At 53.5% G+C, this 24,671-nt stretch overlaps 1 protein-coding gene across 24 annotated transcripts in view; it reads right to left on the minus strand.

The window, feature by feature from the left end:
• The window catches only part of EPB41L1 (erythrocyte membrane protein band 4.1 like 1), a 122,204-nt gene extending 97,755 nt beyond the window's left edge, over positions 1 to 24,449 (minus strand). For 6 of the 24 annotated variants that reach the window (XM_081832862.1, XM_081832864.1, XM_081832863.1 and 3 more), the window contains exons 1-2: positions 24,308 to 24,449; positions 8,094 to 8,140 (exon numbers count right to left, since the gene is read on the minus strand). The gene's annotated coding sequence lies outside the window, so the exon portion shown is untranslated. Of the gene's footprint in view, positions 1 to 7,952; positions 8,052 to 8,093; positions 8,141 to 24,307 lie in introns of those variants that run through there. The other 18 variants (XM_081832857.1, XM_081832860.1, XM_081832861.1 and 15 more) reach the window with 7 other exon arrangements.
• Positions 24,450 to 24,671: the final 222 nt, after the last annotated feature.

The following is a 24,671-nucleotide window of genomic DNA, read 5'->3' on the forward strand; positions in this document are numbered from 1 at the left end:
CCACAAGGAGTCCCAAGGCTCTGCTTTCCAGCTCCCCGTGCAGCTTCCCTGAGAAAGGTGGGAAAGAGGATAGAGGGGAGGCTGGAATTGGGAGGGGCGGGGGTCAAGGACAGGACAGCACTGCCCCCTCCAGCCCGCCCTGCCTGAGCTCCCAGATTTCCCACAGCTCATGGATGTGGCAAAACCTGCCAGACCAGTCCCCGTGCCAGGGCCAAGTGGCAGAGCCCCGAGCTGCAGGGCCTCGGGGAGGTAGGCTGCAGAAACCAGGAGCTAGGGAACAGGGGGTCCCAGAGAGGCTCCTCCTAAGCCTGCCAGCCAGGCCGCACGGGCGCTGCAGCGGGGCCAGAACTGGGGCTCGCAGCTGAGCCACTCGTCCCCTGGAATCAGGCACAGCCAGGACGCACCAGGTGTCCTGTCCCCAGCGGGCACAAGGGCCTGCCCTCTGCCTCCCTTCCTCCTCTGGAAACTCAGCATGTCAGCCGTCAGTGCCACTAGGGCAAGGGATCCAGGAACCTACCAGAGAAACACAGCAGGAGGCAGGGAAATGTGACAGGAACGATACCCAGACACTTCTCCCCTCCCAACCACGGCTACCAGGACGAAGCGCTGCCACCCTAAGACCCACCAGGTACACACATGCTCTAGCCTTTGTCCGAGGCCCGGAACCAGCCAAGCACAAGATGTGCAGGGCATCAGGACAGCTGTGTTCTCCCCGAGCTCTGTGACGCTCAGGGTAGACTTGGGAAAACCCGCCTTCTTGAGCTTTGGTGTCACCAGCCTTCCTGTGGAGGGGCTGGGTCGGCTCTCCAGTTTCAGGAGGCCTTGAAGTTTCGCTCTCACCCATCTCCAGCCCATCTCTCACTACCTCCTCCCCAGAGGAAAGCACAAGAGTATACACCCGCCGGCGTGCGGCCCCTGCGAGACAGGGCTGGCTTCTGCGTCGGGGCCGCCTTGCTGGAAGGTGTTCTGTCAGCACTAAAGCCAACCTGGGGAAGTGAGGCCCACAGGACAGTGGGCAAATCCTCAGGCCAGACTGTGTGGGTGCTGATGATCCTACCAACGTTTTCCTGGTGCTCAGAGACCCACTCAGAAACCATTCCCAAGGCCTGACAGACCCAGGGGCCAACTGCTAGGCAGGAAGGGACCTTGGCATCAGCCGAGGCTCCTGTGAGCACAGGACACAGGAGTCAGGCAAGTGCCCCACAAGCGTCAGGGACTATTCTCCTATCTCAAACAATCCTCTCCTTTGGCACACAGGGAGGAAGAGCCCCAGAGAGAGGCGGGGACTGCCCTAAGGTCACACAGCAAGGCACAGCAGAGGTGGACCCACCGCAGAGAACAGAGCCCCAGCCCCAGACTCCGAGCACATGCTACCTCGCACAGCAGAGATGTTTTTCCAAGTTCAAAATCACGTACCCTACATCCTCACCATCCCCTGAGAATTGCCAGAGACTGGTAAGAGGTCTGCTTTCAACACCGATCATGCGTTTGCCTGCTGTGTTCACCTCTGCATCCTGGCATGTGGGGCAGTGCCTAGTGGACGGCAGGAACTCAGTGAAAACTGGTTGACTAAATCAAGACTCACTGGAGGCAAAACCCTCCTCTAGGCCCAAGCACCGGGGTGGGGGTGCGGGGAGCAGGAAACTGTAGAGAAAAAAGATGAATCAGGCTTTTCGGGGCTCAGGTTGCAGACAGGCCGTATGGAAAAGGCAGGGACACTGTTGGCACAGAGCTCTAGAAATCCTGGGCCCAAAGGTGAGAAACAGGTTGCCTCCCACTCACACCACATGTACCTCCAGGCCTGTGTTGTGTGTGTTTCTGTGACTTGACAAGGCCACTGAGCCAGCCACTCAGTCATTTATTCAGTCATTCACCCACTCTGCAAAAGTGATGGTGTGACCACCAGGGTGAGTAAGAGGCCAGCCCCCACTGCACCTCTGGCCCGGAGTTGAGCTCCCTGGAGACCCAGGCTGAAGTGGTGGCAAGCCACTCGCCTCTCTTAGGACCCACAACGGTGTCTGTAAAATGAAGCCGGGGACTGCCTGCCTGCCTCCGTTCCGGAGTGCTCTGGACGCTCCGTACAGTGACGGATGTGAACACGCTTTGTAAACTGTAAAGTGCCAAAAAGAAGAGATTATTAATAACCGTAACCCTGCCATCGCTAGCCTAGCCGGCCCCACAGAGCCTCAGTCTCTAACGGTCACTAAGTTATCAATGACACAGTAACACCCACGAGCTATGGAGCCCTTGCTGTGTGCCAGGCACGGGGCCAGACACGTGGCCTGCATTCTCTCGTCTGGGCTCCCTAAGCTCCCAAGTAAACACTCTTGCTGTCTCCTTTTTACAAATGGTAAAACTAAGGCATAGAGAAATGAAGTATCTCGTTCGAATTCACACAGGAGGTGACAGAGCAGGGGCCTATCCTCAAGTGTGTCTGAGTCCGGAGCTCGAGCTCCTTTTGGCTTCATTCCACTGCTTGTGTGGGAGCATGTCACCTTATTTAAAGCGACTCCCCATCAGCCAAAGCCTGACGTGGCCCTGGAGGGACGCGGTCACTTCACTGACCTTGGTAGTAGTAACCTTGAAGGTCGATAGGACTGGCTAATTTTATTGTCCTTGTTTAACAAATGAGGCAACTGAGTCCCCGGGAAAACTTGGCAACCACGTGACTCAACTCATTGGCCGCAGAATACCAGAAATACAAAGGACTGTAGAGGGTGGATCCAGACAGGGAAACTGAGGCTCAGAGAGGGAAAGGGACCTGCCCATGTCATTTGTTCAGACCTTTCCCGAGACCTTCTCAGGAACGCGCACATGAAGAAGGCAGTGTCCCTCCTCCGCTGCGGGCCCCCCCGCAAGTGACACCAATTACCTTCCTAGTCTGAGTCTTCCTTTCCCCACGCTCAAAACGAGAAATTAACCTTGGTCAGCAACAAGTTCTAGAAGCCCACACCGCTTCCATAAGGCCCAGGAGCCCCAGCTCAGAGCCTTTGCCCCCTGCCGCCCCCAACTCCAGGGCGGCCCAGAGGTAAAGAACATGCCAGCACTATATTTACCGAGTTGTGCGACTGTCACTACTATCCAATTGCAGAATCCCAGTTATTCTTACCAAGGACTGAGCTGCAGCCCCCCGGGCTCCTTAGGAACCCAGGGCTCTCCCTGGTTTGGGCCAGATACCACTTTTCTAGGAAAGCCCGGGGTGCCCCTACCAAGAATTTCTCTGGGGCAGAAATGGAGCAATAGGTAAACACTTAGCGGACACTGTGTTCCACTTAGCGAAACCAAGTTGTAGATTTTCTGGGAAAGGGGCCCAACATCCACCTCGTCTAAGCCTTCCCCCCCGCCCCCGTTTGCCTCTCAAGCTGCCCTGAATGCAACCCTTGTGCTGACCCTGGCCTCAGTTTCCCCATCCACTCCCTGGGCAGCAGGCTGAAACACATGCCTCCAACATCCCACAGAGGGGTCCTCCCCAACAAATGACAAGTCTCATCCACTTTGTGGGAAGAGAAAGGCCAGCCTGTTAGGCCAGCCAAGGCTGGCCAGAGCAGTAGGTTGAGACTGCTTGGGGAGCTCTCAGATCCAGGACTAGTGAGTGAAACTTTATTCTGCAGGCCTTAGAAAGCTTGGGAAGTTTTGAACTGGGGACATAACCCCCATATACCGGGTTGCACCAAAGATGGAGTCTCAGCGGCTGTCCTACTAGCCATCAGCACTGGACACTAAGAGACTGGGATTCCTGGACATTGGCTTCTCTCTTCCAGCTGTGCTCTGCCACTCATTAGCTGTGTGGCCTTAGAGAAGTCACTTACCTTCTCCGAGCCTCCATTAACCCACCCACAAAAGGGGGATAATTATACCTTCGCTGCCTTACCTCTCAGGTTTATGGGGGAGTCTGATGGGGTGATGAACAGAAAATCCCTTTGTAGGAAAAATATAAGGGACTTTGATTCTAGTCCAGGTGCGAGCCCGATGATAAGGGCCAGGGGGATGAAAAACTCTCTAATGAAAGAATTCCTCTGCCCTTCCCTACCTCTTTTCCCTCTATAGAAATGCTGGAATCCCTCCAAGAAGGGTTGGAAAAATCCAGAGATCCCAGAGAAAATAGGGGTCACAGAAGGAACGCTGGACATCTGGGTTTTTCTGGACATTTGTGAAGGCTGGGCCCCCCCAGAGACAGCCCCTCCATCTCTCAGAGAGGTAGGAAGCCACACGGGAATGATCTGTATCCACATGGGGGAGGGGGGCTGGGGAGCAGCCTGGATAGCCAGAGTCAGCATTTCAGAGCCCTGCTATCAGAGGAGGAATGGGTAGGCAAGGGGGCTGGGGGGAGGGGGCGTTCTCCTTGTTGAGTCGCCCGCACTTTCATCCCTCCTGCAGGAGATGATGACGCAGCCACCTTCCTGTGACAATGGCACTTGTGTCATTTTCCTTCTCTGAACCTCGGCTTCCTCATCTGTAAAATGGGGTGATAAAGCCTCTGATACACTGAGTCCAGCTGCACAAATATGGCTGCCATTCTTCCATCCTTTGAAACCAAGGAGGTTCTCAGGGCTAACAATCCCCTCATTCCCCAGTTTTGAGGTGCTTGAAGAAAAATCTGAAGACCCTCCCAGGACAGAGCCTAGGCTCTGAGGGCACTGTCCATCTTCTGACAAGCTGGATGAGATTAGCTGTGTGTGGTGGGGGAAGCAGAGAAGAGAAGGGGCCCTCTCTGTGGGCTAGGTACATGCTTCAGCCTGCTGCCTGGGGAGGGGATGGGAAATCCCACCATTGGCCAAGGCTGTTAGAAACCATCCTGGAAGGAAGGAAGGAAGGAAGGAAGGAAGGAAGGAAGGAAGGAGGGAAGGAAGGAAGGAAGGAAGGAAGGGAGGGAGGGAGGGAGGGAGGGAGGAAGGGAGGAGGGAGGGAGGGAAGGGGGAGGGAAGGAGGAAGGGGGAGGGAGGAAGGGAGGGAGGGAGGGAAGGGGGAGGGAGGGAGGGAGCCCATCTGACCACGGGAAAGTCACTTACCCGTCTGAGCATCAGTGTCCTCTGGAAAATGGGCACAATAATATACCTACCCCATAGGGTTGTTGTTGCAATTCCATGAGCTAATGCTCACTAAGGATTCGGCATAGAGCCTGGCACAAAGCGAGAGCTCGGTAATGGGATTTATTTGTTATGGTTCCCAGATGATTGTTCTTTACATCGGCCGCAGAGCCACGCGCTGGATGGATGGATTTATACAGAGGCAGATCTGCAGGCAACAGGGAGAGCAGTGGAACCTGGGAGGGGCTGTCTCTGCAGGTCATGAGCTCCGTGCCATCGGATACGGGACGGCCACTGGAACTCCCAACCGAGGCAAACACATGTGGGCCCAGAGATGGGCTCTGAAGCTGGACTCCTGGCCTCTGCTCACTCAGTGTGTGACCTTCATTGACTGTGCCTCAGTTCCCCATCTATGCAATGCGGATAGTAACAGTACCCACCCAAAAGACATGGGTGAGTACTATTTAATGAGGGTTAAATGAAATAATACACATACAGCAATAGAACACACTCAGTGCAGGGAGAGTAATTCAATAAACATGACCTATGATTATCATTGCTGGTGTTTGTATTATTATCACTGAAGGGAGAAGTGGAAGCCCCTTGCAGGCCTACGAACTGTTCACTGTCCTATACCCCACTAACACCCCAGCGTGCTGTCATGGTCTGTCTGCCCTTCTGGTTACAGCCCTGTTCCCCCACTAGCTACATGGGTAGGCATATGGCCCAGGCCTGGCCACTCAGACTGTCCCTGTCCCCCAGCGACAATGACTGTCCCAATTAGAGTCCTTCCCTTGGATTGATACGTAGATCCTAGAAGAAAAATAGTTCCTTTTTTCTGTCTGGGTGGCTAAGTTGGGGTAGTGGACAGAGAGTTCCTAATAAGAGCAGAGAGGAGAGACAGCAGTGGTGGGAGAAAGATGGAGAGTCCACTCGACTCCTCATCCTTCAGCTCCATGGACCGCCCCAGGATCTGTTAAAGTCCTTTTTTGGTTTAAGGCGCTTTGAGTTGAGTTTTTGTCACTTCATCTGCCCAATTATACAGCCCTCACCTAGGTAAGGTGTACACTGGCCATGAGCAGGGCAGGGCAGAAGGGACAGTCTACAAAGCATGTTCTCAAGAATCACCCTGACCCAGGGGTCTTCAGACATTGCTTCCTGGAGCCCTGGGAATCTGCGCCTCCCCAAACACCCGTGGAACAAAGGGCAGTAAACGGGGGGGGGGGGGGGCGCAGCAAGATTCTGGATAAACTGCTGCCAATTCGACCACAGCAGTTTTGCTACAAAAGCTACGTAATGGGATTCTGCTGCCCCAAGAGATGTGAAATACCGTATTCTAACCGATTCTCAGAAGAGCATTTATAAGTAGCCAGCTCATGTGTCCATCCACAACATACAGAAGAGAACACTGAGGCCCAGTTCCGGGCTTGCAGGCCACATGATTTCCAGTTCTTCAGGCTCCCTGTGAAAATCTATCACTTCTCGCATTTCCTGTCTCCTCCAGTAAACTGATGGCGGCTAATACCCAGAGTCTCATCTTTCTTGGCTCTAACCCCCAGAGAGCTGCCTGCTTCTGAGCCTGGCTCCTCGGCGGGCTTCCAGAAGCTTGAGGAACTTGTAGAATACATGTATGAGCCAACCTCCACCTCCCTTTACCATGCCCACACCCCCCCACACACACCCCATGCACACATACACTTAGTTCTCCCTCTCCCTGCCCAAATCTCAGGGAAAGACCAGCAGGCCCCCTCCTAGGGACTCCTAATCCACCTCCTCTCTCCTAGCTGTGCTGTGACTGTGGACAGAGGATTCCTTGTTCCCAGTGCTTCCTGCCCAGAGATCTCCGTGGGGCCCATGTGCTGGCAGGGAAGAGCCAAATCGCTCCTTTTAACTAGAGCTAAAGCCACCCCTTACCCCCCCACCACCACCCCCAGAGCAACATGCTCCCAGCTCTGCTTGGCATTTACTCTACCTGCCCGAGCTGGCTCAGTCCCACCTCTTCCCCATAGCCCTTGCTCCCTAGACACACACACACACACACACACACACACACACACACACACACACACGGAGAGTTCCCTAGGGATACAGAGGTGCCTCCGATCTAATCAAAAACAAAAACCAGAGGATTCTGGAACAACAACATCACAGACCCCTGATAGTTGTGCCTTCCTAATAACCCACAATGACATTTGCATATTACTTCACAATTTCCCAATCAGTGTAACTTCATTGGCTCCGCTTGCTCTCTGCCCTCACCCTGCCGCAGCCACAGACCCTCCGAGCTGGAAAAGGGATTTTGACACACCCCATGCCGGTGGTTTGCAAATCATCTTGTGCAGAGCCAAGGAAGGGTTCCCTGTCATTATCTGGAGGCTGCTGGGGGCTGAGGAATTAGCCAATTAGAATCCCCCACACCCGTCCCAGTTTCAATGACCCTGCAACCCCTCTGGCTATTTTGTACATTGAGGTTCTTTGGGGTTCATTTGAAAAGGGGATTTTCCTGCTGGACACTGTGAAAACAACTCATTTACTCTCACCCCACCTTCCTCCACTCCCTGCCCCGACAGTATATATAGGATCCTGAGGCCAACACAAAGAAATGTAGCCACCCACGGTCACTTAGGAGTCAGTGGTAGAACCAGAATGAAAACACCCTCTTCCTGAATCTAGGGTACACCTAGGAGTAGTTAAGCAAAAGAAAACCAGGGCTGCAGGGTCAGCAGATCCAACTCCCAGGTCCGAGGCTGTCCATCACCAGCCACCGTGGCACTGACAAGCGATACAGGGAAAGCACATGATCCAACGCAGAGGTGCTTAATGAACATGCATTTTAGCCCCCACCTCAAAATAAGCCAAACCAGACAGGACCCTCAGCACCACCCTGCTTCTTAAACCCACCAGAAATCTGTGGCCTAGACAAACCTTCATGCCTCCCAGCAGTAAAACATCTCCAAAAAGAGAGCTTGAGGGCCTGGAAGACCCATGTGTCCACCCCGAGCGCAAGAAGGAGGCTTCACTTCAGGTGAAGAACGAGACTCGGGCTGTGCCTGCGTTAACACTCACCCCTCCGTCCACACCAGCTCCCCCGGGGAAAGGACGTCTTCAGGCACCTGCGAGGAGGAAAGAGCGTTTCGTTAGCTCCTCTGAAACCAACCAGAGCCCGTGGACCCAGCAAGGAGCTGGAAACCGGGAGGCTGGCGTTCAGCTGTCTGAGACACCTTAGGGAAGTTGCTGAACCTGTTAAACAGAAAGGCCTGTGCGACTCCGCAGCAGAGCAAAAGGGAAAGTAACACTTCTGAAGCTGAAGCAGCCAGCAGGGGCCAGGGGGGGCCGGGGGGGCCTGGGAGGCCAAAGTAAAGAGTTCAGTCTTAATTCTAAGAGCAACGGGAAATCATTGATTCGCAAGGTAGAGAACAGACTGGAAACGGGCAAGAGTAGCTCTCCATGTACGTATTAGGGGTTCCCAGGGCCCAGACTGGGGTGGTCACAGTAGAGCTAGAAAGAAGTGGATGGATTCAAGAGATCCTTAAGAGGTGGTCGCCAAAGGATTTGGTGGGGGACTGGATGGGGCGGGGGAGAAGGGAAAGCAGAGGCCCGCCTACCCCTCAGGCACCTCCTTCCACGTCAGTCCCGGTGATCTCCAGCACCCGAAAATAAAACACACCCATTGCTCTCTCAACCTGGCCTCTCCTTGCCTCGGTTTCCCCATCTGTAAAATAAATCCAGCTGGACTCAGTGGTCCCTACGTTCTATTTAGCATTAACATTCTGTTCTGGTCTAATTTGCTCATAGACGATTTAAGGCTTAGGGGCAGGTCCAGCCTCCTACACAACGGGGCAGGAGTGTTGGAGGGAGAAACCTCAGGTCCCCTGGGCTCAGAACAGTAAATCTCCAGGGGAGACGAGACACCTCCACGTCACGCAGATCACAAGAATCAGGTGAAGAGGAAGGTCACTTGGGCTGAGGCTGCGAGCCCAACGGCCTGCTCTCTGGCCCAGCTCCGGAGGCCAGCACGGGCCTCAGGACACTGTCACTCCAGCTGTGACATCAGTCACCCAGCGGCTGACACCCTGCTTCCACATCCCCTGTCTTCCAGCACCTGGGGTTGCCCACAGGAGGCCGGTTAGCAAGCATGCCTAGGGAGACGGGCAGGACGGTGGGTAGAAGTTCGGGCTCCGCAGTCACACAGACCTGGTAGGAATTCCGGCTCAACCTCTCTCTCTCTCTCTCATTCTGAGGCCTGGGGCAAGTCACTTCACCGCTCTTAGGCTTGGTTTCCTCATGTGGGAAAGAGGAGTGACAGTGTCTGCTCCCAGGTCTAACAGGAGGATTCAGTGAGATGTACGTGGAAAGCTCAGCACAGTGCCTTATCACCATGAAATAGCAGCCTCCGCTTACACAGGTGGAAATCGAGACCCAGAAAGCAAAATGACTCACTGAAGACCCCTTCAGCGAACCAGTCGATGCAGGGGTGAGGCCCAGAGCCCACATTCGGAACGAGGAGGTCGGGCATGCACCATTTTGGTTCCTGCTTCTCAGATAAGGAAGTTGAGACTAAGGTATTACAAGTAACTCGACCAAGTCCACAGAGAGAATTAACGGGAGAAGAGGGATTTGAACTCAGGCCTCCTTGATGAAAAAGCCCATGGTCTTCCCTGTGGATAGAGAAGCTTCAGATTTCAGGGCCCTATAAACCTGGAACAGGGACAAATGGAAATCTGGATGGGGGGCGGAGTGGGGGGGTGGGGAAGCAGCAAAGCTACCTTAAGAGGAAACCAGAAGGAGCTGGTGAAACAAAAACCTCTTTCTCAGAAGCCCTCTCTGGGGACTGGGCAGGAGATGAGGGGGCTGACAAGCAGGGCCATCGTCTGGCCAGGGCTGGGCTGAGGGTTGGATCTAAACAAACAGAAACGGATCCAGCTTGGCCACCAACTTGCTGTGTGATCCTCGGCAGGTCACACACATACACACACACTCAGTTCTCTGTTTCTTCAACTCAAGAATGAGATGGTTATTCTGAATGGTGTTGAGATTCCCCACTTATAAGAGACTAATAATAACCATTCCTCACAAGCTCTAGACTCCTGATCAGTCCCTGCTCCTACAGCCCCAAAAGGTGGCCTCTTAACGCTGGCCCCAATATTACAATAGGGTGGGGAAGTCCTGCGTTTGGGCTCTGGCCCTATAGCCAGGTCTTTGCCATCATCTGTAAAACGGGTACATATCTTTGCCTGATCACTTACAGAATGGGAAGGTCCAAGGAGCTACCTCAAAGGCAAGAAACCCCCTGAGGCAACGAACAAAGCAACCTCACCCCAGTCCTCATCCCACATCCACAGTCAAGCTCTTTTAACTTTTCCTTTCCCTCTGGCCCATGTCCCCTTCAGACAAATAGAACAAGAGAATTCAAGCTGATGGATGCAACAGCAGTAGCAAGAACCCCCACAACTAGTAGTAGTAGTAACCTCCACCACTGCCAATATCTGACTCCTGACACCTGCCAGGCACTGTGCTAAATCCTGCCCATAATCCCCTCAATCAATGAGGAAATCCCACTGGTAATCTAAATTGACAGATGACAAAGATTCAGCAAAGTGAAGTGACTTGCCCAAGGTCACACACACAGCAAGTGAGTGGTGTGGCCACCTAGACGCAGGCTTTTCATTTGACCTTGGGAGTCTTAATCTTATCCTTGAGGCTGCGGGGTTATCCAGGGTAACATTCCACCACAGGGCATGGCTCAGATCTAGGCAGTGGGGGAAGGGGGGCGGTGTGAGGAATATCGGATCTCCAACCCCCACACACAGCTGCCCCAAATAACTAGTCTTTATAGTCTTTTTGTATCATTATTCAAATATGTCCAGCTCAACTCTCTGGCTAGAACAACACTGTCCAATAGAAACATAATGCAAGCCATATATATCATTTAAAATTTTCAGTAGCGGGGCGCCCAGGTGGCTCAGTCGGTTAAGCGTCTGACTCTTGATTTCGGCTCAGGTCATGATCTCAGGGTTGTGGGAGAGAGCCCCACAATTGGCTCTGCGCTGGGTGTGGAGTCTGTGTGAGATTCTCTCTCTCCCTCCCCCTCTGCCCCTCCCTCCCCCGCTCTCTCCTTCCCTCTCAAAAAATAAAATAAAATAAAATTTTCAGTAGCTGCATTTTAAAAAGTACAAAAGAATGGATGAAATTAATTTTTTTAAAGATTGTATTTATTTTATTTATTTGAGAGAGAGAGAGAGAGCATGCCTGCTCAGGCAAGTGTGAGATGGGGGGAGCAGAGGGAGAGGGAGAGGGACAAGCAGACCCCGCACTGAGCACAGAGCTGATGCAGGGCTCAATCTCATGACCTGAGCCGAAATCAAGAGTTGGATGCTCCACCGACTGAGCCACCCAGGCACCCCTGAAATTAATTTTAAAAGTATATTTATTTAGCCCAATATATCCATTTCAACATGTAATCAATATACAAAATATTAAAATAGTTTGCATTCTTTTTTTTTCATACTAAGTCTTCCAAATCTGTCATGTATCTTACATTTAGAGCACCTCTCAATTCTGATGCTCAATTTTCAGAAGATATTTAGATCCCCTTAGCCCTTACCACCGAAAGTATATTCATGAATCTAATCATCTAATCTATGTAGAAGTTTCTCGATAACCAAATGGAGTATTCTTTTTAAATTTTGAAATTAATTCAAATCAGATTAAAACTTCAGTTCCTCAGAGCACTAGCCATATTCCGAGTGCTCAGGAGCCACGTGTGGCCAAGCGGCTGCAGTGGGTACTGTAACCTCTAGATGGTCAAGTCCTAGAGGGCAGGGCTGCTGGCCCCCATGGCCCACGGCCAGAGCTAGGCCTCCCGAAGTACAGGTGAGTCTGAAGAGACCGGTATCTTTTCATTCGGTAATCCCTACTGAGCCTAATATTAATATCGACCGCTGGCGCATATTACATTCACCGTGATGGTGACAAAGACATTGGGCGTACCCATTGATCAGAGAATGAGTATAGCTCAGAGAGGTGGGCCACCGACCAAGGTCACCCAGCTTTGACCCCAGGCCTGTCTGACTTGGAAGCCTGAGCTCTGTCCCTAAAGCTTGACAGGGACCGGGTCTGGGGCTCAGTCTTCTAGAGAAAGAAATAAGCCCTCGCCACTATTCTCACGAAGCCCTCCTTCCCTAGTCTAGCACCAGGGAATAACCCAGGACAGGACACCCAGGGAAGAGGATGAAAGGGAAGGAGAGCAGGAAAAAGGCATTAGGTCGTGGTCCCAAGTACAGAGCTTGGGCCACATGTGACACCATCCCCACTCCCCCCCCAACACACACACATAAAGCAGGAGGGAAACCTAGCAAGGTCCATGGCTGCCTGCCCTCCGGTGGGTCCCTGGGGCCAGGAGCCCTGCCCTGTCCTGCACCTCCCCCAGGAGCACTCACTCGGAGGTGCTTGGACCAGGGCCAGAGCCATTACTCACCTCCCAGGGTCACCTCAGCTGGAGTCAAGGGAAAGGGTCCAAGAGGCAGCCTGCCCCCTGGAAGGAGGGGAGGAGCAGGCCCTGGAGGCAGATTCCAGAGCAGGGAAAAGGTAGCAGGTAGAGGCCAGAAAAGCCTAGTCAGCCCCGCCCCTCTCCTGGAGAGCAGAGCTCGCACTCAGCCCCCCACCAGCCCCACAGCCTGAAACTCTCACTAGCTATTAGGTTTAACAATTAACTTTGATTCTTTTCCATTTCAGCAGGAGGTAGCCCCAGCAAAAAGTCCCATCTGAAAAAAAAAAAAAAGTCCCATCTGGGGGTAGGGGGACTTGGAAGGCGGGGAGAAGAGGAAGGGGTAGGTGTGAAGGGAGAAGGGGGTGATTAGTGAACCCCCTCACTTCCTCCTTCCCGTCCCGTCCTACCAATGTGGGACAGCCTTCACACTAAGGCCTTAAGTTCCATAAGGTCAGGAGCAGTGACCTGGCACACAGTAGGTACTCGAGAAATATTTTTAGCTAACAAACAAGGGGGCAGGGTGAACTAGACTAAAACAGGCCAGCTAGATGGGCAGACTGATGAAGACCAGGAGACACAAGGTGGCGTGCCCTGGGCTGGTGCCTCCCTGACCCCTTTGACTCCAGGCCCTCCCTGAGACCGAACTGGACTGAGGACTGGACCACAGTCACCTAGGGCATGCCAGGGGCGTGGCTTTGAAGGAATGTCCCCCTAGCTGTGACCTTTGGAGCCCTCACTTCTTCCCCCATAAACCGAGTGATACTGCTACAGTCCGTATGGCAGGCAGGGCTGTCTGGGGCCAGGCCCACAGACGCTGCGATGCTGTGGGCCACTGTAATACAATCGTGTCTCTTGCTGCTTGGCAACAGTCTCCTCTTCTTAGGCCACCCCCTGAATTCCGCCACCCCCCGATATTCCTGACTCCCACCTATGTGGTCCTTTTTCCTTTCCGGGAAGGAAAGCCCAGAATAATGACAGTTCCGGCCCACTCACGTCCCACTCACCTGGGATCACATACACACCCTGGCAACAGCTTGCTACCAATATGACATTTGCTTGTCATTTACACCCCTCCTTGGGTTCCTTGGCCCCCTCCTCACCCTCCTCCCCCTGCCCCCCCCCAACACAGGCCAAGGTCCACAGCCCACCTGGGGCTGGCACTGACCTCACTGTGGCCAGTTCACTCACTGTTCTTGGGCGGGGGCTCCCCTTTCTGGGCCTCCACTTCCCATCTGTGTAGTGTGGGGAGAGGAGGGTGGATTGAGAGATTGTTTCTCCCAGTTCTGATATTTAGAGATTCTGACATTTCTGGGATCAATTTGCACTTTACTTTCAGACAGACCAGAGTTCAGATCTCGACCCTGGCAGGTAAACAGGCAGCTGTGTTATTATGGGACAGACTCCAAGGGGAGCCTACAGAGGCCTGGGACTACAGCCCACCCCTCACCATTCTCAGCTCAAGCCCAGACAGACAAAGGGGGGTGTTGGTTGTCCCTACTCACCGGTCCCCAGTACCTCCACCATAAAGCCCTACCCTTCCAGTCTTCTCTCTCTGGTTCTCAGTAGTGACAGCATGAGCCATCAAGCCCCCAAATTCTTCTTGGCAAAACAAAGCTTGATGCTGCCCCTGCATCAGGGCGGGAGGAGGGGGTGCTGACCCCAAGCCCCTTCTGTGTGGAGATCTGGAGCTGCCTCTGTTTCTACTCTGCTCTTCCCTGTGTCCTTCCAGCAACTCTTCAAGTATGCTCCCCACCTTCCCATCTCCAGCCTGGAGCTCCCCTCCTTTACCTCCACAGGGAACACCTGTCTACACTGATTATGGAGGCTACACTGATCTCTCCCTCCTCAACTCACTCTGCCATGTTTCTGCCAAATGCTACTCCTTGTGGGAGAGTCTTACTGCCCCTACCTGACCTTAGAACACTGGAGACCAAGGGACTCTTGTCATGACTTTTCTCTGTCTCACTCTCTCCCCCCAGCACAATGCTGAAACCATAATAGGTGTCTGCTGAAAAAACAATGATAATAACCATTAACTGAAAAATAATGCATTATGGGCGCCTGGGTGGCTCAGTTGGTTAAGCGACTGCCTTCGGCTCAGGTCATGATCCTGGAGTCCAGGGATTGAGTCCCGCATCGGGCTCTCTGCTCGGCAGGGAGTCTGCTTCTCCCTCTGCCCCTCCCCCTCTCATGCTCTCTCTCTCTCTCTCTCTCTCTCTCATTCTCTCTCTCAAATAAATAAATAAAATCTTTAAAAAAAAAAGAAAAATAATGCATTATAATCGTATATTGACCATTTGTTCTTTACAGTGCTCAGATCTCAGCATTTTACACATAGCATTTCAGTTAATCCTCCCAAACCCCCCCACCAATAGACTTGCTACCCCTAGCCCTTCGGTTTAAGCTGAGGAAACTGAGGCTCAGAGAGGTGAAGTGACTTACCCAAAGTCACACAGCCAGGAAATGGCAGAGTCAAGACTGGAATTTAAGTTCTTACCCACTGCCCTACTTGGCCTCCCTCCAATCCACAAAGAAAGGAGGGGACATGTGTGAAGTCATAGTCTGCCAGTGATGGGGGCGGGGGGCTGGGGGCTCCAGAGAACCTAGCCCAGCCCAAGGCCAGAGGCAGATTCTGCAAATTAAACTCAGTAACCTGGGGCGCCTGGGTGGCTCAGTCGTTAAGCAGCTGCCTTCGGCTCAGGTCATGATCCCGAGGTCCTGGGATCGAGCCCCGCATCGGGCTCCCCGCTCAGTGGGAAGCCTGCTTCTCCCTCTCCCACTCCCCCTGCTTGTGTTCCCTCTCTCGCTGTATCTCTCTCTGTCAAATAAATAAAATCTTTAAAAAAAAAAAATAATAATAAAATAAAATAAAATAAAAAATAAACTCAGTAACCTTCTTTTAAGCACCTGCTCTGTCCGAAGCCCTGTGCTAAGTGCTGGGGAGCAAAGAATGATACATAAGACATCCTAGTGCTCACAATCCTACAAGACACAAGCCCTGTCCCAAGATATAGCTAAGATCAGGCAGAACCCCACCCAGGAGGGGAACAGATAAGGTGCTCCGCGAATGCAAAGGAAAGACAGATTTTCATTATGGGGGTGGGGCTGGGAGGTCCACAAAGCTTTGTGGGACAGAGGGTGGCATCTGAGCTGAGCCTTGAAAAGGCAGACAGGATTTCAACAGTGATTGGAGGTGGGGGGTGGCATTTCTGGCAGGTAAGAACCCAGGGGCCTGGAGCAAGACACAGCTAAGTGCTGAGCACGTCCCAGGAGCCTCAGGAAACACATTCTCCAAGCCCCTCTCCTTGGCATGGGCCCCCGGTATCCAGCCCTGAAGAGAGCCCACCTTGAGCATCCCTAGACTCACAGGCACCTGGATCACTTACTGTGAATGGGCACAGAAAGAGAGAAATAGCTGGGCACCTGGGCATGTGATTTGACAGAAGGGACTCAAAGGCTAGAATCCAGGCTCTGTATGAAATCTCTGAAGATGGAAGATGCTAAAGGGAGGGGCAGTCCCTTCAGAGTGTGGGGAAGTTCAGGGAGGCAGCAAAGAAAAGGGCAAAGAATTTGAATTGGGCAGCAAGGAAACCTGGCTTCTAGAACCACAGATCACAGCTACATGGCAACTATCCTGTCCAAACCCCTTTTTACAGCAGGGAAAACTGAGGCCCAGGGGAAGGAACTAGCCCACAGTCCCTCAGCATCTTCACTTAAAACCAGCAATGTGCTGAGAAGCAGGAGAGATCTGCCTACAACTCCTGACTGCCATGAACCCCCCAGAGGCTCCCACTCTAAAAAACAACCCTGAGGATGGATCATGACTCAAAGACACAGATGGTGCCTACGGAGCCTTTCCCAAGATCAAGGCCCACTCTCAAAATTGCGCATACCGCTTCAGAAGTTCATGAACATTTGAGACCAACATTCTGCAAGGGCAATCTGAGAACCCTTGGTGTCACGGTCACCTTGACCAGGAACCTGTTAAGACAGGCTGATTCCAAGGCCCCCACCATGGATCCCACCCTCCCAGGAAGCAGCTGAGTTTGAATCTCTGGGTGGGTCCTGGAAGAGAGCATTTTTTTTAGCAAGCTCCTTTTTGCTACTCCCGGGGGAGCAAATTTTGAGAAGCCCTGCCTTAGGGAACCCTCGGAGGTGGGGGTAGAGGTGGTGTGCTGAACTACTCTCCTTTTACCTGTTTCACATATTGAACTTCTGCTTCCTTGCCTAGGAAGAGAGGGCTCCGTGGCTCGAAGGTTTAAGGCCACTGTTCATTAATCAAAGTTCCTTCTGGTTGAGCCACCTGCTCAAGCTGACCATGATCATGATGGGGGTGGGCAGAGGTCCAGAAAGCTGACTGCAGCTGCATTCTGAGATCAAGCAGCCCTACCTCCAAGGGAGTCTGGACTCCAATGGGCCGAACTTGGGGTGAGGGGTTCCCTATCAACCCCAGTCTGGAGGCTCCTTTCAGCTCTCCAGACTGTCTCGCTCTGGCTCTTAACCTGTCTGGCTTCCTTCCTTTTCCTTTCTAGCATGAGGATCCTCCTAAACCCGAGTTTCCTGGCTCCAGCCTCTGCTTCCCTCCCCTCCACATCACTGAGCCAGATACAGGATCTCCAAGCCCCCAAGCACCCTTCCAAGGAGACAAAGCTATCATTCTTTGCAGATGATAAGCTTATTTAACTAGAAGACTCAGTATAATCAATGAAAAACGAAGGTGACCACTGACCAAACAGCATCTAGGGAAAAAGCCAAGTGCCTTCAGACCTGCCCTGTCACCCGCCCCTGACAGGTGGGCACTGCCTAGAATCAAATGGGCTCAGAGCCCTGGCCAGCCCCAGGGCTGACACCGTAGGAAGGCCAGTCTCTGAGCGAAGTGACGGCACAGGCTGGGAAGCAGGAGACCTGGACCGGAGACCGGGCTCTCTGAGCTGAGAATTTGTGCTCTAAATTTGAGCAAGTGCACATCCCTCTGTGAACCCCTAAACACTCTTGAATGCCCCATCCAGGGCAGCATGGGAATGGTTCAAGAGTACCCACGGGCTTTGGATAGATCTAGATTTAAATCCCAGCTGCGCCACTTGCCGGCTGAAGGCTGGGTAGGCCTTGGGCAAGCTACTTAGCCTGCTTTAATAAAATGGGGATCTAATCTCTGCCTCTCTGGGTAGTTGCCAGGATTAAAAGACATACGGCGTGTAACTCGCTTAGCACGGGGCCTGGCACATGGTAAGCCAATAACGTAAGTGGCTGTTTATCAGTCACCAGAGTGAGCCTCTGAAGAGGAAGACTCTAGGCTTGCTAATTCATAGTGGCCCCAAGCAACCCCAGAACCACCCACTTGAACTGGGTCTGGAGGCTTTATCTTTAGACCTCTAATCTGGAGAGAAGATGGTGGGGGAGGGGGGGGCGCAGGACAAGGGAGTGAGAAAAAAAGAGGAGGGAAGAAGGTAAGGAAAATCAAGGGGTGAAGAGGGGCCTGGCTCCCCCAGTTTGGGGAAAAGGAAGATGACTTCAGGGCAATTGCCAAGACAGGATAAGCCTTCTCTCCTTTCCAGAGCCTTCCCTACGCCCGCCAGGACAAGGCTTAGAGTGACACAGCCTGCTGAGAAGCACAACCCTGGCTGTCAATAGGGACATTGAAGCCTTGGGTTACCTCCAGGCTCTGGCTCCCCACGTTGCTGCCACCCGCCGACCCGTGGTGGCCTCCTCCCCGCTGGAGCAAGCAGAGATGGCCGGAGCAAGCAGAGATGGCCAGAGCCAGGCTGAGACAAACAACCTGCCCATTCAGCCCGCAGAGACAGGGAGCCCCTTGCTTGGGCTTCTGACCCTGACTCAGCAGGACTCTTCCCGCTGGCTCCCCATCTCGGAGCCCTTCACAGCGCCCTCTCCAGGTCTCTACCTGCCCCACGATGCTGCTCCAGGGGTCAACGCTGCAACCAGGGGGAAAGCACCATTCTGACCGCAAACAGGAGCCACAGACAAGGCGTGACCAGCTGTGTGACTTTCGGGGTGTCACTTTCTCTCAGAGCGTGTCTCCCTTCTCTGGCTAATGAGGGCAACGAAGAGCAGGGACCATCGCTAAGGCCCTCCTAACTGACAGCAGCTATGCTTCGTAGGATACCTCCGAGCACACCGGGGCACAGAGGACTTGCCTCGGGAGAGGAGTGGGCGGGGCGGACCGTGCTGAGAATGCAGTGGACATGGCAATGGCCAAGGCTTATTCTGCTGATGACGATTATAATTGAAAAGCCCAGCAACAAACTCTTAAGCAATTTACAAAGAGCGTTCTCGTTATCCCCTGGGATGCGCAATCTGGTGAAGGAGGTAGAGCTGGAGGATGCTTATTCACGTCGGGCAGACGAGGAAGTGAAGCAAGATTCGAGTGACGCACCCCAGCTACGAAGGGCAGGGCAGGGGGCACCGGGGAGGAAGGGATCATTATGGGGTGCCGACTGGGTGCCACCTCACCAGGCTTACCCACACCTGCTATCCAGACCAGGTATGACCACCACAGCATGCCATTGCAGGGGCTACTGTCCCCATTTCCCAGGAGATGAAACTGAGGCTGAGAGCAAGTAACTGCTTTCTCCTTAGCTCATGCTGCTCCATTGCAAAGCCTGTATTTGCACCTGGGTTTGCGGGACTCCAGGATTTGCCCTCTTTCCACCTACCTGTACGTACTGTGTTGAAAAGTGTCCCCCCAAACTCATGTCTACCCCGAACCTCGGAATGTGACCATATTTGGAAAAAGTCTTTGCAGATGTAATTAGTTAAAATAAAATGAGGTCATACTGGATTAGGGTGGATCCTAAATCCAATATGACTGGTGTCCTTATAAGAAGAGGAGATGACACAGAGACACACAGGGAGAAATGGGGAGAAAAGCACATACAACAGAGGCAGAGGCAGCCACAGACCAAGGAATACCAAGCATTGGGGGCAGCCAGCAGGAGCTACGAGACAGGCGTGGGACAGACTCCCCCACAGAACCCTCAGAAGCTGACACCTTGATTTCTGACTTCTGTCTCCAGAACTGTTGAGAGAATAAATGACTGCTTCTTTAAGCCACCCAGATTGCAGTACACCATTAAACAGCCCGGGGAAATTTATACGCTGCTAATCCACTGAGCAGCAGACCCGGGATTCTTATTTTCAGATTCCCACTCACTAGGCAGCCTTGGAGGTTAAGGGGTCTGAGGGCCTGTGAGAGGTCATTTTTTTCTTTTAAGTATTTTATTTGTTTGACAGAGAGAGAGGGAGTGCACAAGCGGGGGGTGTGGCAGTCAGAGGAAGAAGCAGACTCCCCAAAAAGCAGGGACCCCGACGCGGGGCTGGATCCTAGGACACCGAAATCACGACCCGAGCCGAAGGCAGACACTCAACCGACTGAGCCACCCAGGCGCCCCGCGAGACGTCATTCTTATCTCTCCTTTACCTCCCTGACCCAAGCTGGCCTTAAGTCCACCACCTGTGCTTCTTTTCTAGGTCTCTGTCCACCCTCTGAGCCCAGTCTCCAAGTCAACAGTCACCATCTGGAGAGCTGTGTTTTTGAAATGCAAATCTGATTCTTCCAGGCTAGCTTAATCCTCTTCCCTAGCTCCCCACCACCTGTGGAAATCCAGCTCTTCAGCCTGGGCCAGATCTTGCCCCAAACTTTCTCTCCCGGCCTTACTTCTGGCCAATCACCCCCACCTGTCCCCACCACTCACCACCTTCTGCTCCAACCACATAGAACTATTTGGAATTTCCCTAACAAGCCCTGGTGCCTTTGCACATGCTGCCCTAACTACCCGGAAGATAAATCCAGCCCAAACACCATCTCTTTTCTTTGTAAAGCCTCTTCCTTCCTGAACAACCTCACTCTGATGCCTTGTATATTGTACATCTTTACATGTCTGCCCCTTCACCCAGCCTGTGAACACTGCTGGATTCATTTCCGCTTCTGGAGGCTTAGGGCCCAGCACAAAGGCATTCAAGAGTGTTGAACTGAATTGCCGAGTAGCCATAATAGTCACAATTGCTAGCACTTAGCAAATGTTTACTATGTGCTCAGCACTGTGTGAAGCATTCCATGTATGTTACCTCATTTCATTTTCAGAACAATCCTATGGAACAGATACTATTATTGGTCCTGTTTTACAGGTGAGGAGCTGAAGAGATGACGTCCCTTGCCCAAGTCCCTCCAACCAGTACGTGGCAAAGCCTGGATGACTCTAGAGCCAGGGCTTGTAACCAGGACTAGGTACACCATCCAGCCTAATACCCTCATTTTACAGAAGAGGAAACAAGCAAAAAAAGGAAAAGTGACTTGTCCACAAACAAGGCACGGACCCAGATCTTTAGATTCCTTATTCAATATTCTTCCTCTTCTCTTTCTTGCAGGATCCTATTCCAGGAGGACACAGACGACTTGCTAGGCTGTGTTTCCTGGAGAGCTTTCTCCTGCCTCCTCTAGAGCAGAGCCCAGCACCGGCCCAGGCGCACCATGGGGGTTCATCTATGGCCAGGAGAGGTAGCAGTAAAAAAGACAGATAAATCTACTTCTAAAAAGTCTGAGGCCTGCTTAGATATTACAGTGTCAGGGCTTGAGAGGACACTTTGGGTTGGTCAGTTAGTATACCATCTCCCATTATATAAAGTCATCCACTTCAACAAATTTATTGAACACCAATCATAAGCCGGGCACTGTGTGGGGGCACTAGAAAGAATGATAAGCAAGTTCCGGCCCAGATGGTATTTGCACTTCAGTGAGGGGAGAGAGACAAACAACTAACAAGTTCATGTATAATTACAAATTCTCATAAGCACTATGGACTACAGGGAGCTCTAAGAACGTATAACAAGAAAAACTGACTTACTCTAGGGAGTTGGTGAAGGGCCCCCTGAGAAAGTCACTCTTGAGCTGACATCTGAAGAATGGGAATTAAACAAGAAGCAAGGGAAGAGTGTGCTAGACAGAGGGAACAGCATGTGCCAAATCCCAGAGGCCAGAGAGCTCATGGTGCCTGGATGATCTAAAAGAAGGTCGGAGTAGCTGGTTTCCAGAGAAGGGGGCAGGGACTTGATCCTGCAGGTCTTATAGGTCAAGGTAAGGTGTGGAGAACTGAGCAGAGCAGGGAAACCCCTTGCTCAAAACCTGGCCCAGAGCAGACACTGTCAATGAGTTATTACAATATTCAGTGAAGGAGCAATTTGTCCAAGATCACAGGGAAGACCTGAGAGTTGAAACCAGAACACCCACCTGCCCGACTAGGGCTGTGGGGCTACTTCATTATGTGGGGCAGTGGGCAAGGGATGCTTTCCCAGTGTTTCAACCTATAGGAGGTTCCAGTTTCCTTTCGGCACCTCTCTTAAACTCAAGGGCAAGAGAATCACCTGTGTTTGTTAACACATAGACTGCTGGGCTCCACCCCCAGAGTTATTACTGATTCAGTAGGTCTGACCGGAGCCCCCAAAATTTGCATTTCCAACAAGATCCCAGCTGACCATGTTGCTGCTGGTAGGGTGACCATACTTTGAGAACTACTGCTCTAGATTAGAGTGTATGGGGGCAAAGGGGCATGGCCAGGATCCTTGGGGGCTAGAAAGGTAGATTCCTAAATCTGGGTAATGATGAGACAAACACCAGGACTCTGAGAAACCGAATGGGCCTCAGAATCTAGCCTACTAGCTGCTCAGCCAGGGAAACTGAGGCTTAGGGGGTTTAGACTCTTACATAAGAGAAGTGCAATACAAATGTGCTGAGCGAACAGATAAACACAAAAGGGTTTGACCAAAGTCCAAAGGAGACCCCTGGACCAGACTCCAGGGCTCCTGAGCGCCAGGCCAGAGTCTTTCTCATCCTGGGAAGGGGAGATTCAGGGAAGGGGACAGCAAGCTCAGCTTTCCCCAGCTTCTGGTGCCAGAAACATTTTAAGAATTGCAGAAATCTGCTCTTGGCCCCCAATCCTATCACCCATCCACCCTCCTTCCTTTTACATTCCCAGCTCCCTCCCTTTCCACTCCAAATCCTGTGCACTTTATCCTGGCAAGCCGAGCAGCAGAGGGGGAGGTGAAGTAAGAGGGAAGAAGAATTGGAAGTGGAGGAAGAATTCTTGCACTTGGATGTCCTTCTTCCAGAACAATTCCTTCCTCCTAGAAGAGTCTCAGTTTCTCTCCATCCTTGTATCCAGTCTACCCCCAATCCACCCACGTTTCAATACCAGCATCTGAAACCCACAAAACCAGGGGCTAAATTTCCAAACCACTTTTTCACCCAGTTTTTCTATAATAGAGTGGCCCTGGACAAAATTTTTCTATCCTATCCTAGTTGGCAGCAAAATGCCACTCCTCTTGCAAACCCACATGCACAGACTCGCTAATATACAAACAGCTATATGTACATAAAAACAAATATACCAGAACTTTAAAAACACATACACATATACATCAAAACACATTATTCATTGTTCACTGATAAAACATACCTATGCACCCGAACACACAAGAAAAACACAGAGAGACACACATGCAGACAGACCACAAATCTAGAAATGCATGCACTGCACTAGTACATGGGAAAAGGGGTACAGACACACCCAGGGACCTCTCTCAGAGTAGAGGTCTCCTGAGAGGTGGGGGTATTCCTGCTCGGGCTCTGGCCCTTTAAGAGAGTGGTTCTCCCTCCTTTCGGGGCCTCTAAGGTGCGGCTCTACCCATGAAAGCTAGAGACGGTGAGGGTGGGAGTGAGGCTGACCTGGCCAAGCCCGGTGGGACCCTGGGCCACCGTCTTCGCGCCGCGACAGGAAATGGATTCCTGAACCGCCTGGGTCACCAGCCTGGGGACCGCTGTTGCCGCCACCACCACCCCACACCCACACACGCACACCCGAGCACACACACACACACCCCCGGGCTTCAGGCAGGACACGCCCTCCACTCCCGCTCGGCCCGGAGCGCGGGCTCCGCCGTCAGCCCAGCGCCCTGTGGCCCCTGGGGTGTGGCCGCCCACCGGCCAGCAGAGAGTCTCCGCCGGGCGGGGACACTACTGCCGCCCACGCCACCCACCGCCCCGGCCAGGTGCCCGGCTCCCCGGGACTACAGCGCCTCGCCCGCCGCCCCCACCCCTTCCTCCCAGCAGTGCGGAGACAAAGCCGCGCACACGCACACGGGGGCTACGCGGGTGCACACCCGCCCTCACACGCGCACACCCGGGGAATCACACTGGCGCTCACACGGCGACACACACACACACACACCGCCACAGGCTCCAGCCACAAGCGAAGCCACTGGCACACACCCTCATCCAGATGTACACACACTCAGCTACATATTCGGACACACCCTCTAATAGACACATTCACGAATAGACACACGCAGACACACACACCCTCACCCAGATACACACACACCACCCAGTCCAGGCGCACGGAGACCCACAGCGCACCCCCCCACACACACACACAGATGCACACCCAGCGCACACGCACACACACGCAACCACTTGCACAGACCCACGGGCACACGCGCGCTCACACGCAACACCCGGAGATGTGGATCCCGACACACGTACCAGCGCCAGTACTGAGCCTCACGAACCGAGGCCCGGGGCTGCCGGCTGGGGCGCCCGCCCCCCGCCCCCCGCCCCTCTGGTGTCCAGCCCCCCCGCCGGAGCTGGCCCGTCGGCCTGTCAGGGCTCGAGGACCGGGGACCGAGCCCGGAGCCCTCGGCGATCACCTCGCACACAGACACACACGAGAGCAGACGCGGCGGGGTCCCCGAGGCCCGGAGGAGGGCGGCGCGGGCGGCTAACCTGGCAGCGGCGGGGCGGCTTCCGGGCGCTGTCTGTCCTCGGTCTGTGCGTCCCGCGGCCGCCCGTGCGGGCTCCGAGGCGCACTCGAGCTGCGCAGAAATGCCCCGCTCGCTCGCTCGCTCCCTCTCTCCCTCCCACGGCGCCCAGCCCCCTCCCCGCCCGCCCCCCACACCGGGCTCCCCCCTCCGCCCCGCCCCGGCCGGCTGCCCCCGAGGAGGCGGCGGCAATCCCGGCCGCCCCAGCAGCCACCGGCGAGCTAGCGAGCAGCCGCGCCGAGCCGAGAGCAGCCGGGCGGCGGGGGGGGGGGGGGGGAGCGCCGCCGCCGGAGCCGCCGGAGCAGCCGGAGCCGCGGCCGCGCGTCGGG

The sequence above is a fragment of the Leptonychotes weddellii genome, chromosome 10, assembly GCF_054177405.1.
Source record: "Leptonychotes weddellii isolate Sample4059 chromosome 10, ASM5417740v2, whole genome shotgun sequence".
Lineage (NCBI taxonomy): Eukaryota > Metazoa > Chordata > Mammalia > Carnivora > Phocidae > Leptonychotes > Leptonychotes weddellii.